Source organism: Homarus americanus, unplaced genomic scaffold, assembly GCF_018991925.1.
Source record: "Homarus americanus isolate GMGI-L3 unplaced genomic scaffold, GMGI_Hamer_2.0 scaffold6317, whole genome shotgun sequence".
Taxonomy (NCBI): domain Eukaryota; kingdom Metazoa; phylum Arthropoda; class Malacostraca; order Decapoda; family Nephropidae; genus Homarus; species Homarus americanus.
In genome coordinates this window covers 11,586,011-11,600,042 of record NW_024730668.1, presented here as the reverse complement: position 1 = coordinate 11,600,042, position 14,032 = coordinate 11,586,011, and the positions used below count along the sequence as shown (strand labels likewise).

The 14,032-nt window shown below is 46.9% G+C and overlaps 1 protein-coding gene across 1 annotated transcript in view; it reads left to right on the top strand.

Moving 5' to 3' along the window:
• Positions 1–14,032, top strand: part of LOC121867235 (macrophage mannose receptor 1-like) — a 259,604-nt gene that overhangs the window by 50,326 nt on the left and 195,246 nt on the right. The gene's annotated exons all lie outside the window — the stretch shown is intronic.

Here is a 14,032-nt window from a genome sequence, read left to right as displayed (position 1 = left end):
CATGGACACACCGAAACACATACTGTACGTGAGGGGAACAGGTTTCAGGTATGGGGAAGACAGGACGTATCCAAATCCAGGAGACGTAACAGTTACCTTCCTAGGTTTTCGATGTTCCAAAATCTTCAGACAATGAACATTGCGTCTACATTTTTTATTTCTTCTGTGTATAAGACATAATAAAAGAATGATCCTCAAATAGGCATCAGAAGTTATGATGGCTTAAACAATCAAGCCTGGCGATCCAGGAGTCACGTCTATCTCAAGCTAAGATTTCATATTTTGTTATATTTTTCGGATACGATTTTAGATTATCTAAACTTGCCTGAATATTGTCAACGATGCTAATATGCAGGGACAAATTAGTTGTGTTACTGTTTTAGCCATTACATTTTATGGTGGTATTAAGGAATTTTGAATTATAACCTATTACCAGGACTACATTCAACACCATCTGTTGTCCATTAACGGCAAGTAACACGATTAAACATATGATATACTTTTTGTTATTTGCCTGTACAAGTATATTGCACTGAATCATTGCAGAGACTACTCTCTTCTTTTTTTTATGGGAAATAGCCCACCCGGGCACAGGTCATTGACATCGAACCACAACGGGGCCTAGAGACCGAAAAAATAAGGGTAAAAAGGAATTACAAATATAAAAGAAAAAGATTATATTAATCTACACCACGGAGATGTTGGAAAACCATCTTTTTTACTTGAGACAGATTGTATGGGTATGGAAACACAGAAGAAGGCTGAGCATTCCACAGTTTGGCTGTGTGAGGAGAGACGGAAGTACTATAACGGGTTATTCTAGTGTGACCGACATCCACAGAGAAACGGTGGGCACCGCGGGCAAGACGAATGTTACGAGCCCACACCCTTGTCGGCGGTACAAAGGATGCCAAATCCACCGAACATTGCCCGTTAAAGTACCTGTAAAAGAGAGAGAGTAAAGCAACATTGCGGCGAAGAGAAAGGGAAGAACGATTATATACTACAGTAAAGGAGGAGAGTTAATAAGACGAAATGCCTTTCATTCCACCCTATCTAACAGTTGGACAGACGAAGAGCCACTCCAGATATGAGAGCAATACTCCAAGTTCGGACGAATGAATCCCTTATATACGTAGAGGCAACTGCTTAGGATTGAAGTAGCTACGGCATCTGTACAGCATTCCCAGCTTTCGGGAGGCAGCTTTAGCACTGCTGAGGATGTGTGGCTTCCATGATATATTAGAGAAAATGGTGAGGCCTAGCATATCTATTTTATAATTTGGCAGAATGATTGCGTCCTGAAATGTGATTGGTGGGAGATTATCTAATTTGCAAAGTGTAATTAGTAAATGCTGAGTTTTATTACTATTGAATTTAACCAGGTTTCTACCTCTCCGTTCGGAAATGCTGCACAGATCTGCATTGATAGATTTAATGATATCAGCTCTAGAAACAGAACTAGTTTGAAAATTAGGGGGAAGGGGAAAATGTGAAGTAGAGTGAAGAGTAGAATCACCAGCGTAAGAATAAATAGAGTTAGTCGTAGTTTAAAGTAAATCATTGATAAAAAGAAGGAAGAGAGTAGGAGAAAGAGCCGAACCCTCTGGGACACCACTATTGGTAGAGAAAGAGCGAGAGATTGATCCCGCGACAACAACTGCCATGGATCGGTTCTGAAGGAAGCTTAAAATTAGAGAACAAAGTGGGGGAGAGAAACCATAAAAGGGAAGTTTAGAAAGCAAAGACTTGTGCTATGCCCTGTCAAATGCTTTGGCGATGTCGAGGGCCACGACGAAAGTTTCCCCATAATCCCTAAGAGAGGATGACCAAAGGTGGGTGCAGTAGGAGAGCATATCACCAGTAGATCTCGCTTGGCGAAAGCCAAACTGGTGAGCCGACAAAAGAGAATGACGTTCAAGGTGACAGGGAAAGTGAGAGTTTAAGATAGTTTCATAAATCCTAGAGAGGGATGAAGTTAGGGCAATGGGGTGATAGTTAGAGGGATTGGAATGGTCACCCTTCTTCGGGATGGGTAGAACCGAGGCATGCTTCCAAGAAGAAAGAAAAATTTGGGTTTTGAGGCAAAGGCGAAAGAGGCGAGCAAGCACAGGGGCCAGAACTTCAGCACACTCCTTCAGAACACGAGGGGGTATTCCGTCCTGTCCATGCGACTTATTGACATCCAACATGGATAACACACCAGCGACTCTACGAGTGGAGATTATAGGAAAGTGCGTAGGTTCAGTAGGAGGAGCAGGAGTGGGAGGGATAGAGTTGGAATCGTCATAGATGGAGTTATAGGAGAATAAGGTGCCAACGAGATTGGCTTTATCAGGGGGAGAGTTGGCTATAGAGTCATCAGGTCGAAAGAGAGGAGGAAACGGTGGGAGTGCTGAATTTATTACAGATTTTTTGGTTAAAGACGAGAAGGATTTACTAGAAGAAGAGATAGTCGGGACAGCGGTCTTTCTTTTTCTAAAATTCCATTTGACCCTACGAAGAATAGCCTTATAACAATTCCTAGAAGTAATGAAAGAGGCGTGGGTAACAGGAAAGGAGATAGTTTCATAACTTGATATGCCCTATTTCTCTCCCTACATGCAAGAGAGCAGGAGCGACCAAACCATGATTGGAAAATGAAAATTTTGGTTGAAGATGGGATAAATGCACTCATACCACTCTTTATAGCCCCAGCAATGTTGTCAACACATACCGAGGCATCCCGAGTGGAAAAGCAGCATTCATCCCAAGGAAAGTCGGAGAAGAATTCTCGCAAGGATTGCCAGTTTGCCCTCCGATAGTGCCATAGTTGGCGTTTAGAGGGACGTGGGGGAGTTAGTCGTGCCCAGTTTAAAGAGAAATAAGATTGCGATTAGAAGACCCTAGGTGGCAGAAATTGAGTATGAATAGTGTAAAGGATTAGAGGTAAAACAAAGATCAAGGTTGTTAGTAAGTTGATCGTGTCGACCAGGAACGCGTGTAGGGTGTTTAATTATTTGCTTCAGATCATTAAGTAAGGAAAAAGAGAGTGCCTCAGCTCCACCTAGGTCATCCCTTGCAGAGCTAAGCCACACTCTGTGATGTACATTGAAATCCCCTAGTTAGAGGATCTCGGAGATGGGATGTTTAGATAGCAACGACTCATGTCAAAGATTTCTAAATAGTTGATACAGTTGGGAGAACAGTATAGAAAATAAAGGAAAATATTCATAGTCGGTAGAGAAATTTTGAGCCAGCTGACATCATAAAGGGAATATTCAAGATCCGTGAGTCGAGCTATTAGTTGTAGGTGTGTTGCAGTTGGCACATCAACCTTCCTTAGAACGGAAAGGGGTATAAAGGTTGTAGTTGGAGACTTGAAAAGGTTTGGGTAAAGGTGCTTTGGTCAGTTGAAGTTCAGATAGTAGTAAGAGGTTAGGGGAAGAGGTTAACAGATGGTGCTTCACAGAAGGAAAATTGGATCTCAGGCCGCGAATGATGGAAAAATGAAGTGTGAAAAATGACGATCCTCCAGCAACCACGGTGACGTCAGTTGAGGCCCCTGTAGTTTGATGATGATCATGTCGGCCCTGGGGTTCAAAACCTTCCCGACCAGCGGGACCCACACGAGAAGGCCCCGCTTTAATATTATTGTCAACTGACATCATAGAAGAATAAAAGAATAGAAAGAATGGAGTAGATCAAGAATGAGTACGGTCATATATGTTGTGTTGTCAATAGTAAGAGAGAATTGAGATCCTGCAATTGTGTGTAAATGTGGCAGAAAGACAGATCAACAACCTGGGACTTGATCACAATTTTCGTGATGCCGTGTAGCAGCAGGGTTTACCATTAGACAGTACATTAAGCTTCCAATATATTCCCAGGCGGTGGTACCTCCCTGTTTGGTGAAATTATTTAACTGCAGTAAAGTAGGGCCTCATCTTATTACCTTGCGTAATCGCATAGGATCACAGTCGTTTCACTAATAATTTATTCATGCGTAAATCTATATTTCACTTTCCTTTCTGACACTACCTACGTCAGAGACGGCCGTCAAAACAACCTAGTGTGAACCGACCTTTACACCTGAACCAATATTTCAGACCATTAATGTCGTTTTTTCTTTTACTGTGTTGTTTCGCGTTGTGTCCAAGTGCATTTAAATTCAGCTAAGTTTAAAGATTTGCAGTAAAGTATTTGTATGTATATTATGAATGTTGTATGTATACCATGTATGTACTCTATATATACACATTATTTCTCTAGTCAGTAGCGTGTGGCAATGCCCCTGTTTCATGTCACCACACGCTTAGATAAATGTGCCTGGCGACATCTGGAAGCTGCTAATGTACCACTTACCACATGTCGCCTGAGAGGTCAGAGTGAGGTCAGTTGACCCCTATAGGAGTGTAAGGACTACCTGCGCTTGTGAGCGCACTCCTGTATATTTCCGTTAATAAGAACCTACAGAACTCTACAGGTGTTTACATTCGCTCCTGTAGTTAGAACCAAGTACCCGAACATCTCCATGGTGCAGTGAGTATCAAGTGATCGATTAAATGGAAATAAGTGCGTTCGTGTAAAATCAAGATGGGTAGATCTCCTCCGTCAACTCCATCATCAGTCGCCATTGTCTCCCCCAGAAATTCGTTTGAATGACCAACGAGTTTTGAGCAGTGTGCAGTGACGGCAATTTCCTGTGAAGTGTCTTTAAGTGCCCCTCGTGTGTGTGTAGTGTTAAAGTGTGTGTCCTTGTTTTAAAGGATTCCCTAAGGTGGAAGGCTGATATAGTAGGGTGTGTCATACAGAGGCGAATTTTTTTTTTGAGTTTGAAAAATCGGCCCATGGTATTAATGATGTAGTTCTATGTGCAGAATCATGTGATATCTTCAGATTTGAAAAGTTTTTATTTTTTGCTAGGTAAATTTTAACTTGAAATCTTATGAAAATTCAGTATTCCCACCCTTTTACCAACACCACTATCAGGTTAATTTATTAGGATGAAAATGATCCAGAATAGTGAAACTAATGATCTTGACACATTTATTAAATTGAATATTCCCCTTAGAAAACAAAATCATCAAATACAAAAAACCAAGCCACGCACACTACGGACCCAGTGTTGCTGCACACCATAGAGAACACATGTCTTTCTTGCTTCTGTTTCTACCTCATCACCTCCCTGTTGACCACCTGAGCTCGATGTAGCCTTCCCTCCTCTCCTGGCTGCCACACGCGACTGCTGGCCTCGCCTGTCGCTGTACACAACGCCTATACTCTGGGTGCAGCAGGGCCAGGCAGGACATGCATGGGGTTGTCCAGAAAGCCTGACTTGAACATTGGTGAGGCTATAGGTAAGAGGGGCTTCCACTGCCAGCCTGGATGTTATCCAGATCTATGAGATCAGTGAGGGTCTTAATCCTAGATTGACTTCAGGAGTCTTCCTGACCCTGAAGGAATCAGTCACCAACCGATCTGTCATGCCCAGATCCTCCTCATGTTCCCAAGTATCCAAGATCTTTTGACTGCCACTCTCCTCCCTCATCCCTACTGCAGAGCATTGTCTGCAGAACTGCCTGGAGCATACCAGGGAAGATCTCCTCACAGTCTGCTCCACAATCTGAACAACCTTCCTTGGCTGACTTTCAGAATTTCGCCGGAAGAGAACATGCCCGGACCTTCAAGAACGATGACTTGACCTTGGTGTTGAAACCAATTTGGCAAGTAGACACTCATGATGAATTGGACAATAAGTCTCAGGTTGTGAAGCTGGTTCCCTTTCAGCTTGCGATGAAGCGACCCAAATTCTGCAGAACCTAAGATGTTGTGAGCCACCCAGAATGTGAATGGACCCATCTGCAGGTAAGCAAGTCTATCAGGCATGACCCTATTTTGATGGCACTGCAAATCATGTAACCATAGTACTGGTCAGTACTAGGTCGTCAATGACAGTATGTGCAAGCTCAACGAGTGGAGGGCCAACTGTGATTTTTTCAAAGCTCGGATTTATTTCTAACTCAGTGGCAGAGTCCAGCATCTTGCCAAGAGGACCAGACCATCTGTTGCTGGAGCATCTTGCCATCCAGCTCCTGGATCAGATGTCTGAGTGGCAACTCGTTGGTGTGGGAGGTCGTCAATCCAGACCAGCTTCCTCCCAATCTTCCGCTCTATCCACTGTATATGACCCCCTGGCCACCCTGTGTTCGTGTTGGTGCTGTCCCCCTCCAATGGCCTGCAGGGTCTGGTCTACGTTCCTCTCTCTGAGCCAGTTCACAATGTTATCTGCCACTATTTCTCCTCAGCTGGTTTCCCTGATGTCATCTTTCTGGAGTGAAAATGCCACAAATACTTCCTCCTGGTTCACTGCAGCAGGAGTAGTGTTCCTCCTTCACCATGGCAAGGAAACAACTTGTCAGAATCTCCAACTTTCATGAACACTTTAGTGTCATCCCTTCTCCCATCAAAGAACGTAAAACAATTGATTCCATTTTCTCTTATCCCCTTATCAAACTCCTCTTCGTTACTGGACAAAGTTTCTCCTGAGCTCTCCTTACTTTGTTAAGTGATCTATCACCAGGTGAACATCATCAGGTGTTATCAAAACCACCGCTGTCCAGGCAGCTGTTGCTATCTCTCAGTTTCTCTGAGACCAGTGGTGTCGCATGCCGGAGCTATACTCGGATATCTTTCCTATTTCGAATCTTGCCTGGAAGGTTTGGGATCATTATTTTCTGGGTTAGGGACAAAGTCACTCATTCTCCTGGTCAGCACTCGGATCAGCCATGGGGAAGCTCATTAAACTCTGAATCAGCTTGACTCCAATCATCGGCCTTTACCTCACCCTGGGCCTTCTCAAGTCTCTTTCTTTTCCGGCAACTCTTCTCCTCTTCTGTCTCTCTCTGTGGCATCCTCCTGTCTCTTGGACTCCGGAATATCTTGGCTAGAAATTATGAGAGCCCCTATACTGCCAGTCTTCTCTGTGCTTTGACAAATGCCAGTTCGATCACAGGAATCTTCAGTTCACGCTTGCAAATACAGGAGATGGGCCTCTGGATTTACAGTCACGATCGCATCCAAAACTCAGACAGAGAACAATTGGGCACTTAAAAGTAATTATGTCAAATGACTGGTCCAGTTGCTTAAAGCTGTCCTTAACTGCAAGTTTTCCTCTCTCCGGAAGAGAGATATTCTTGCCTTTTCCCCAACTGGCTAGCAGTCTCTCTCACTAATCTTCTTCTGACTTGTTATGACTGGAGGCTTGAACTGAGCGTCAGCCAGGAGTGTACTGTGCCAAGACAGTTTTGGTCATATCACTGGCAATGTCTTTGTTTGTGTAAGTTCTTGGTTCTTTTCACTGATTTGCCTGATTAAAACACCGATTCTCAAAGCATCTCTCAATGTAGGCAACCTGACTTCCCCAGGAGCTCTCCCAGACCCAAGATAGTGACTGAGAGGGTTGATTTTTTGGTTCCTCGTCCTGACACAAGCGTTTACCGCAAATATTATCAACTTGCAAATGCATTAGAATCTGAACAGAAAAATATTGTTAGTTGGTTGTTAAAGCACAAAGTCAGAAAGCAATGTTCACTATTTAATTGTAATGCACTAATGCAGCTGTAATGTTAGATTTTCGATAAATTTCACGCTAAAATTTACCTAGCGTTGCAAAAATATTGAAACTAAAATTATTTTCTGTTTATATACACCAAAATCTACCAAAAAGTGATGGGCCATTAGTTTAGCTGATCTTCTCCCACATGACACACACCCTACTGATATATAGGGCATTTGTGGAGAGTGGTGTGTCATGACCTTCCCCGCTGCCCTGAGGGTAACTCACCCCCACTGCTGACCCCCACCGCTCAAGCCTCCCTCCAAGGCTCCACCGCGCCTACACACACCAACCCAAGCATGACCATACTGACCACTTGGTCATTTCTTCATATATTATATATATATATATATATATAAGCTACTTATCTGTGTATTCAATTAATTTTGTTTACCAACACTGGATTTGAGATACAATATACAGATAAAGCAATTATGCCCCGGGCCTCACGCAGCGGTGTCCCTAGCACCCAGATGAATCAGACGGATGACAGCTCTACAGAGATGGATGACTACAAATAGCGACGCCCCACCCTTCCCAACACATCTCCCAGCCTGCATAACCCTCGACCCTCAGTCTCGTCCCCAGAGATAATTGCCGACACAGCTTTATGAGGGAGGAAATGCGTCTGAATGAAGCGAAAAGACAATGAGACCACCAAAGAGATTGAAGATAACGAACGGTTTCAGGAAGCTGATATCTAGCCTACTTAATCAAGCCCTTGGCCCTTCCACTGCTCGCGCATCGACTGGCCCAGATACCTCGTCAACGCCTTCTCAAGCCAAAGCGGCTGTCCAAACCCCCACCCACCTTGAAGCCTGATGAGACTTTCCAGACTTTTCGTTAGTGGCGGCGACGGTGAATTTACTTATGCCACAACCGGTGGATTCCAGAGCTTGCCACAGCCTAAAACAACTCATTCAGCTACGTATGTTCTGTCTGCCCAGCATGTGTTGGAAACATACGCTGTAAAAATTTCTGACGTCTTTTTAGGTTCGTAGAGGAGGTACTGATGTTCTAGAACGGCACATCAAAGGTCATGGAATGTGCTCTCCGCAGGAGGCAAGTGTTTAGCTGTAGACAGTTAGAGGGCGAGACTTTGACGATTTCTACGTACGACTCAAGAGAACCTCGGAAGAGATAGACATATGTCCCGGTAATCACCAGCAGTGCGAGGAGACCCAGTTGAAGCAGGTAATCCTGATGGGTGTTAAGGACGAGGAGCTTGTCCACGCCTCACCTCCCTCGACTCTTTCCTCCTCTCTACATGTATTGACAGTATGTCGCTCGAGGCTGCCAGGTGTGCTACCTCTGCTATCCAAGCCCCCTACAGCCGCACAAATATGTCCCAATACAAGAAAGACAAGAAGTCTACCCCAACGCCCACGCCCACCACGCCCACGCCCACCTCCCTGCAACAGCTGCGGTCGCAGGCACGAAACACAGGTATGTCCAGCTGCTGAGTCTACAGACAGTTGTGACCGCAAGAGCCACTGGTCACTTACAGTACGGTGCCCAGCCAAACGCGTCCAGTGCAATGTGTGTGGTCGCCAGCCACTAGCCGACAAGTGTTGCCTGACCAACAAACCCATGGCAGCGTCGGCGATGCTACAGCAGCGCCCCCTCCACCAGTGAGCCGCCCACAGTCGCCAAACAGAGGCAGACGACCCGACAACGCCCGACCCATATTATATGCGCACTCCTCGCGTTCCAGGACCAAAGTTCCGCAGCACATCAGCGTCATCGTGACCTACGGCAGTGTGTGTCATCCAGTCTTGAGATGCCGCCCGACACATGCGCTTTACGTGAGGTCACCGGCCCCCAGCATTGCAATGTTTGGGGCTCTCTCTCCACAATCTAGGACCGCCTCCCACACCGCTTCATGGCAGATGGCTCTCATGATGGCCCCTGCCCTAGGTTCACCTAAGCACACAGATCACCTTGGCAACAGGTCGCGGTCAAGCCTGGATTGATGTGTATAATGGTGTCCTCAAACTCCTTTTGCTGTCCTACAGACATTGCCAAGAGTTGGCCATCATCTCCCAGGGCTTCAAACCACTCTCGAGGTAATACACGCCAACAGGGGTGCCAGCGGCGGCACCACCCTGCTGTAGCCTTACCCCTACCTCTACCAGTGCGACAACCCTCCCTTCGAAGCTCGGAAGTACTTCCTGAAGGAATTCAAGAAGGACGTTCTGGTGACCAAGTCCGCTCTGGAATCCAAGCCCCTCAAGAAGATGGTAGGCCCCCCATGAGGATCCACTTGAGGGACGACGCTGGCCCTTCGCTTACCCACCCCTCGACTGGTCCCCTGGCCTTCCATGAGGCACAAAACGAGCTGGACTCTAGCGGGTCAAGAAATCATTGCACCAGCCGTGATGACCTGGTCTCCATGGTGTCACCCTATAGCTCGTCGCAAACCGTGCGGTGTTCGGATCGCCACTGACCTTCTCCAAGCTCAGCAGCCAGGTGTCTCGTCCCCGCACTTTCTCCACGCCCTTTGCAGCTATTATCCACAGTGTGACCCCCGAAGGCCTTCGCTAGAACGACGGACGCTCTGTGTGGATACTGGCAGATAGAGCTCGCCGGCTAGGCGACCACCACCACAACTTTCATGCACCCAGGCCGCTACAGCTACAAACCGCGAGATGCCTCTGCCTTCGAGGCTTATATGGCTCTACAAGGTCTGGCAAATTGCGTGAAAGTGGTCGACGACATACTCAGGTACGACGCAGGACGACACGGATCACCTCGGGTCGTATCTACGAGGGTACTCAACAGGTGCCGGAAGCACGGCAGAATACCGTCACAAGCTTGCCTGGCCGCTCTTCAGTGGACTTGTGGGTACAATCTCTCAGAGAATGGTATTGTAGCTGACCTGAACAAGGTCCTCGCGCTATCACGGATTTGCCCACCCTGCCAACCTCACCCACTCTGAGGTCCTTCATGGTCTCGTCAACCAGTTAGCAGAGTTTTCGCCGGACATCCCTCGCAGTCAGCCCAACCATTCTGCCCCATTATGAGCCCCAATAGACATTCCTGTGGACTCCCCGACCACGACAAGGTCTTCCAGCAAGTGAAACAGGCTCTGTCTAGTCCACCTGTCCTCACTACGTTTGACCCAGCCCTGCCGACGGTTCTGCAGACAGATGCCTCACGCTTTGTATGGCGTGGGATACGCCCTACTGCAGGATCATGGTGAGGCAGTTTCAGCTCGTCCAGGCGTGGCTCGCGTTTCCTCTGAGACCGAAACGCTTATACCACTATTGAGCTGGAGCTGGCCAGGTTTGGGCGACGTCCAAGCGCAGGTTTTACCTTATAGGCCTGCAACATCTTTACCTAGTGACCGACCATCGCCCGCCGCCCCGATCCTCAACCACTACACGCTTGGACGCCGTTGAGAACCCTCGCCTCCAGTGTCTGGAAGGAGAAGCTCTCGGCGACATCTTGCCAGCAGCGCGGGCGTACAGGCGAGCCTGCATCCTGATGCCTTATCCTGCTCTCCTGACAGCCGCCCTACTCCAGAAGAACAGGTACTCGACGCACCTCGCCTTTTTCCGTCAGGACAGTGGTCACCCTACACGCTGTCCAACTCTCTCTTCGTTCGGACTCCGTCACCAGATGACACAAACCAATGGAGAATCTTCGAATAGTGCCCCTCTAGATGACCCTTCCACGTCCGCTCGCCGAAAGTGCATGAGGAACGGATTCCTAGCAACCACTACAAATCTTCACAACACCCTTCTGCTCCCGCATTGGAAACCCTAACTCTGCTTAATGAACCTACTGCGACGGGGACCTTGTTCTGTAATGGAGCACGGTAATTGTCCCTAAGGCCTCACGTCCCCATGCCTTAGCTCGCCTCCACAACAGTCACCGTGGAGCCGAGGCCACCAAACGGCGTGCTAAACAGACTGTGTTCCGGCCTGGCATCGACCCCGACATCTCCAATGCTGTCCAGGCATGTAAGCCCCGCCAAGTACTACAACCCAGCCAGCAACAGGAAACCTTCATGAGTGACGACAACGCCACCCGTCCCTTTAAGTCTGTGTCGGCCGACTCCTTCTGTGTGTCAGGAGAGTCCTTCCTGGTTATCGTCGGCCGTCTCTCTGGTTGGCCGGTTGTCATCAAGTGCGGTAAGGACACGACGTCTGCCGCCACCATCAGCAAGTTCCGCCACTTCCGTTACGTAGGCCTTCCTGTGCGCCTGCGAACCAACGGAGGGCCCCAATTCACAAGCCGGGACTTTGCTGCGTTCCTCGACCGATGGGGAGACCGGCATGTGTTGTCACCGCCTCATTACCGGCAGTCCAACTGCCACGCTAAGGCTGCTGTCAAATCCCTGAAGCACCTCATCCTCAAAGTGGCCCCTTCTGGGAATATTGACTGCGAGGCCTTCGAACATGGTCCCCTTGAGCTCCGCAACACACCCAATTATACCAGACGCTCCCCTGCCCAGGTCATGTATGGACGCCCCCTCCGTTCTTGTGTCCCTGCTCACCCTCAATCCTTCTCCAAGGAGTGGCAGGCCAAGACAGAGGATTTTGATCGCTGACCCGCCGAACGTATTCAAGACGTCGTCGCCCGCCACAACGACCAGGCCCGACCTCTGCCCAGGTTGAGTGTCGGCACCCAAGTCCGTGTCCAGGACCCGACCTCCCTACGTTGGGGCAAAGTGGGTCTCGGCAGGTCACGGGACTACCAGGTGCGGTTACCCAGTGGTTGGGTGTGGTGGAGAAACCGCCTCTTCCTCCGCCCTGTAACGCATTCCGCTGACCCCGTCACCAGTGCTGAGTCCCATATCCCCTCCCAGTGATTAAGCCCCTCGGCACTCAGAACGGATCCACAGGAAAAGGTCCGCTCAAGACTTTGCTATGAGCGTATAGGTGGAGGGGAGGTGTATGTATATTATGTATGTTGTATGTATACCATGCATGTACTCTATATATACACATTATTTCTCTAGTCAGTAGCGTGTGGCAATGCCCCTGTTTCATGTCACCACACGCTTAGATAAATGTGCCTGGCGACATCTGGAAGCTGCTAATGTACCACTTACCACATGTCGCCTGAGAGGTCAGAGTGAGGTCAGTTGACCCCTATAGGAGTGTAAGGACTACCTGCGCTTGTGAGCGCACTCCTGTATATTTCCGTTAATAAGAACCTACAGAACTCTATAGGTGTTTATATTCGCTCCTGTAGTTAGAACCAAGTAATTCCCGAACATCTGCAGTATTGGTTATTTCATATTAGAAAAAGACAATAGCCTTTACATTCTGACAATCCAAGGTTTAACATAAACGTCAGGGGAATCATGATGGCCTCGACACGTGCTACATTTGAAACATCACTCTTGACTCTCAAATACTTGTGCTTCCATTTCCTTAATTTAGCACTATGATGTATGCGATTCCTGGTATATACTATACAGTGTATTACATCATCCTTGAATTGTTTTCATGAAGGGCAGTTCACTTACTGCAGTGAAGGGAGAAGATGAACCGTGGAATAAAAGGGTGAGAAAGGGTGAGAAAACTATTAAGGTAAATATGGTTAGTATTTTAGGAGTGGTGTATTAATTGTTAAAAAAAAAAAAAAATTTTTGAGACAAAAAAGAAAAAGGAAAAAATCACTGACATTAAAGAAACAATGACTTCAATTAAAATGCAAAATTGATGGTAAATTGACTGGTGTTAGAAGGCAAAGAGGGAAAATAATGTGTGGCAGATGTGTGTGCACAGACTTTACAGGCTTAGAAAAACGTATTATAGTGCAGTATTGTGGAATTTGTCGGTCCACAGGTAGGAGGTATTAACTGTTGGCCATAATGCAGGATTTCTAAAAACATGGATGTACAATTGCCTCCACATGAACGTACTGTACCTAGGGAGTGAGAGAAGTCTTAGTATATCTAGTGTTTAAATTAATATTTCTGTCAAAGTGAAGGAATCAACGGTCAGATATTGTCTGGAGTATGGGTGGGTCGTTCGTCTTAGGGTTAAGAATATGAGTTCACTGGTACATACTGTATGGCAGTGTGTTGGGAGGTATGGTTCACCATTCTATGGTGTACAAGAGTGTATATCAGGTATGCGTTAGTAGAACGCATGGATTTTTTAATATTTGAGTGAAATATTGAGCTTAGAGAATTGTAATGCTAGAGGAAGGAACAGGAAGTTATAGTTTTTGGGTAGAAATGTTGTAAAGAGGAAATAAGTATAAAAAAGTAGATATAAGAGTATAATGGCTTCCCCAGTTCACTCTCCATGGCTTCGCCAGTTCATTCTCCATGGTCTCCCTAGTTCACCTCTCATGGCCTCCCAGTTCACATTTCATAGCTTCCCCAGTTCACTCTTCATGGCCTCCCCAGTTCACCCTCCATGGCCTCCATGGCTTCGCCAGTTCACGCAATTGTAAATTTATTAAATAGAGAAG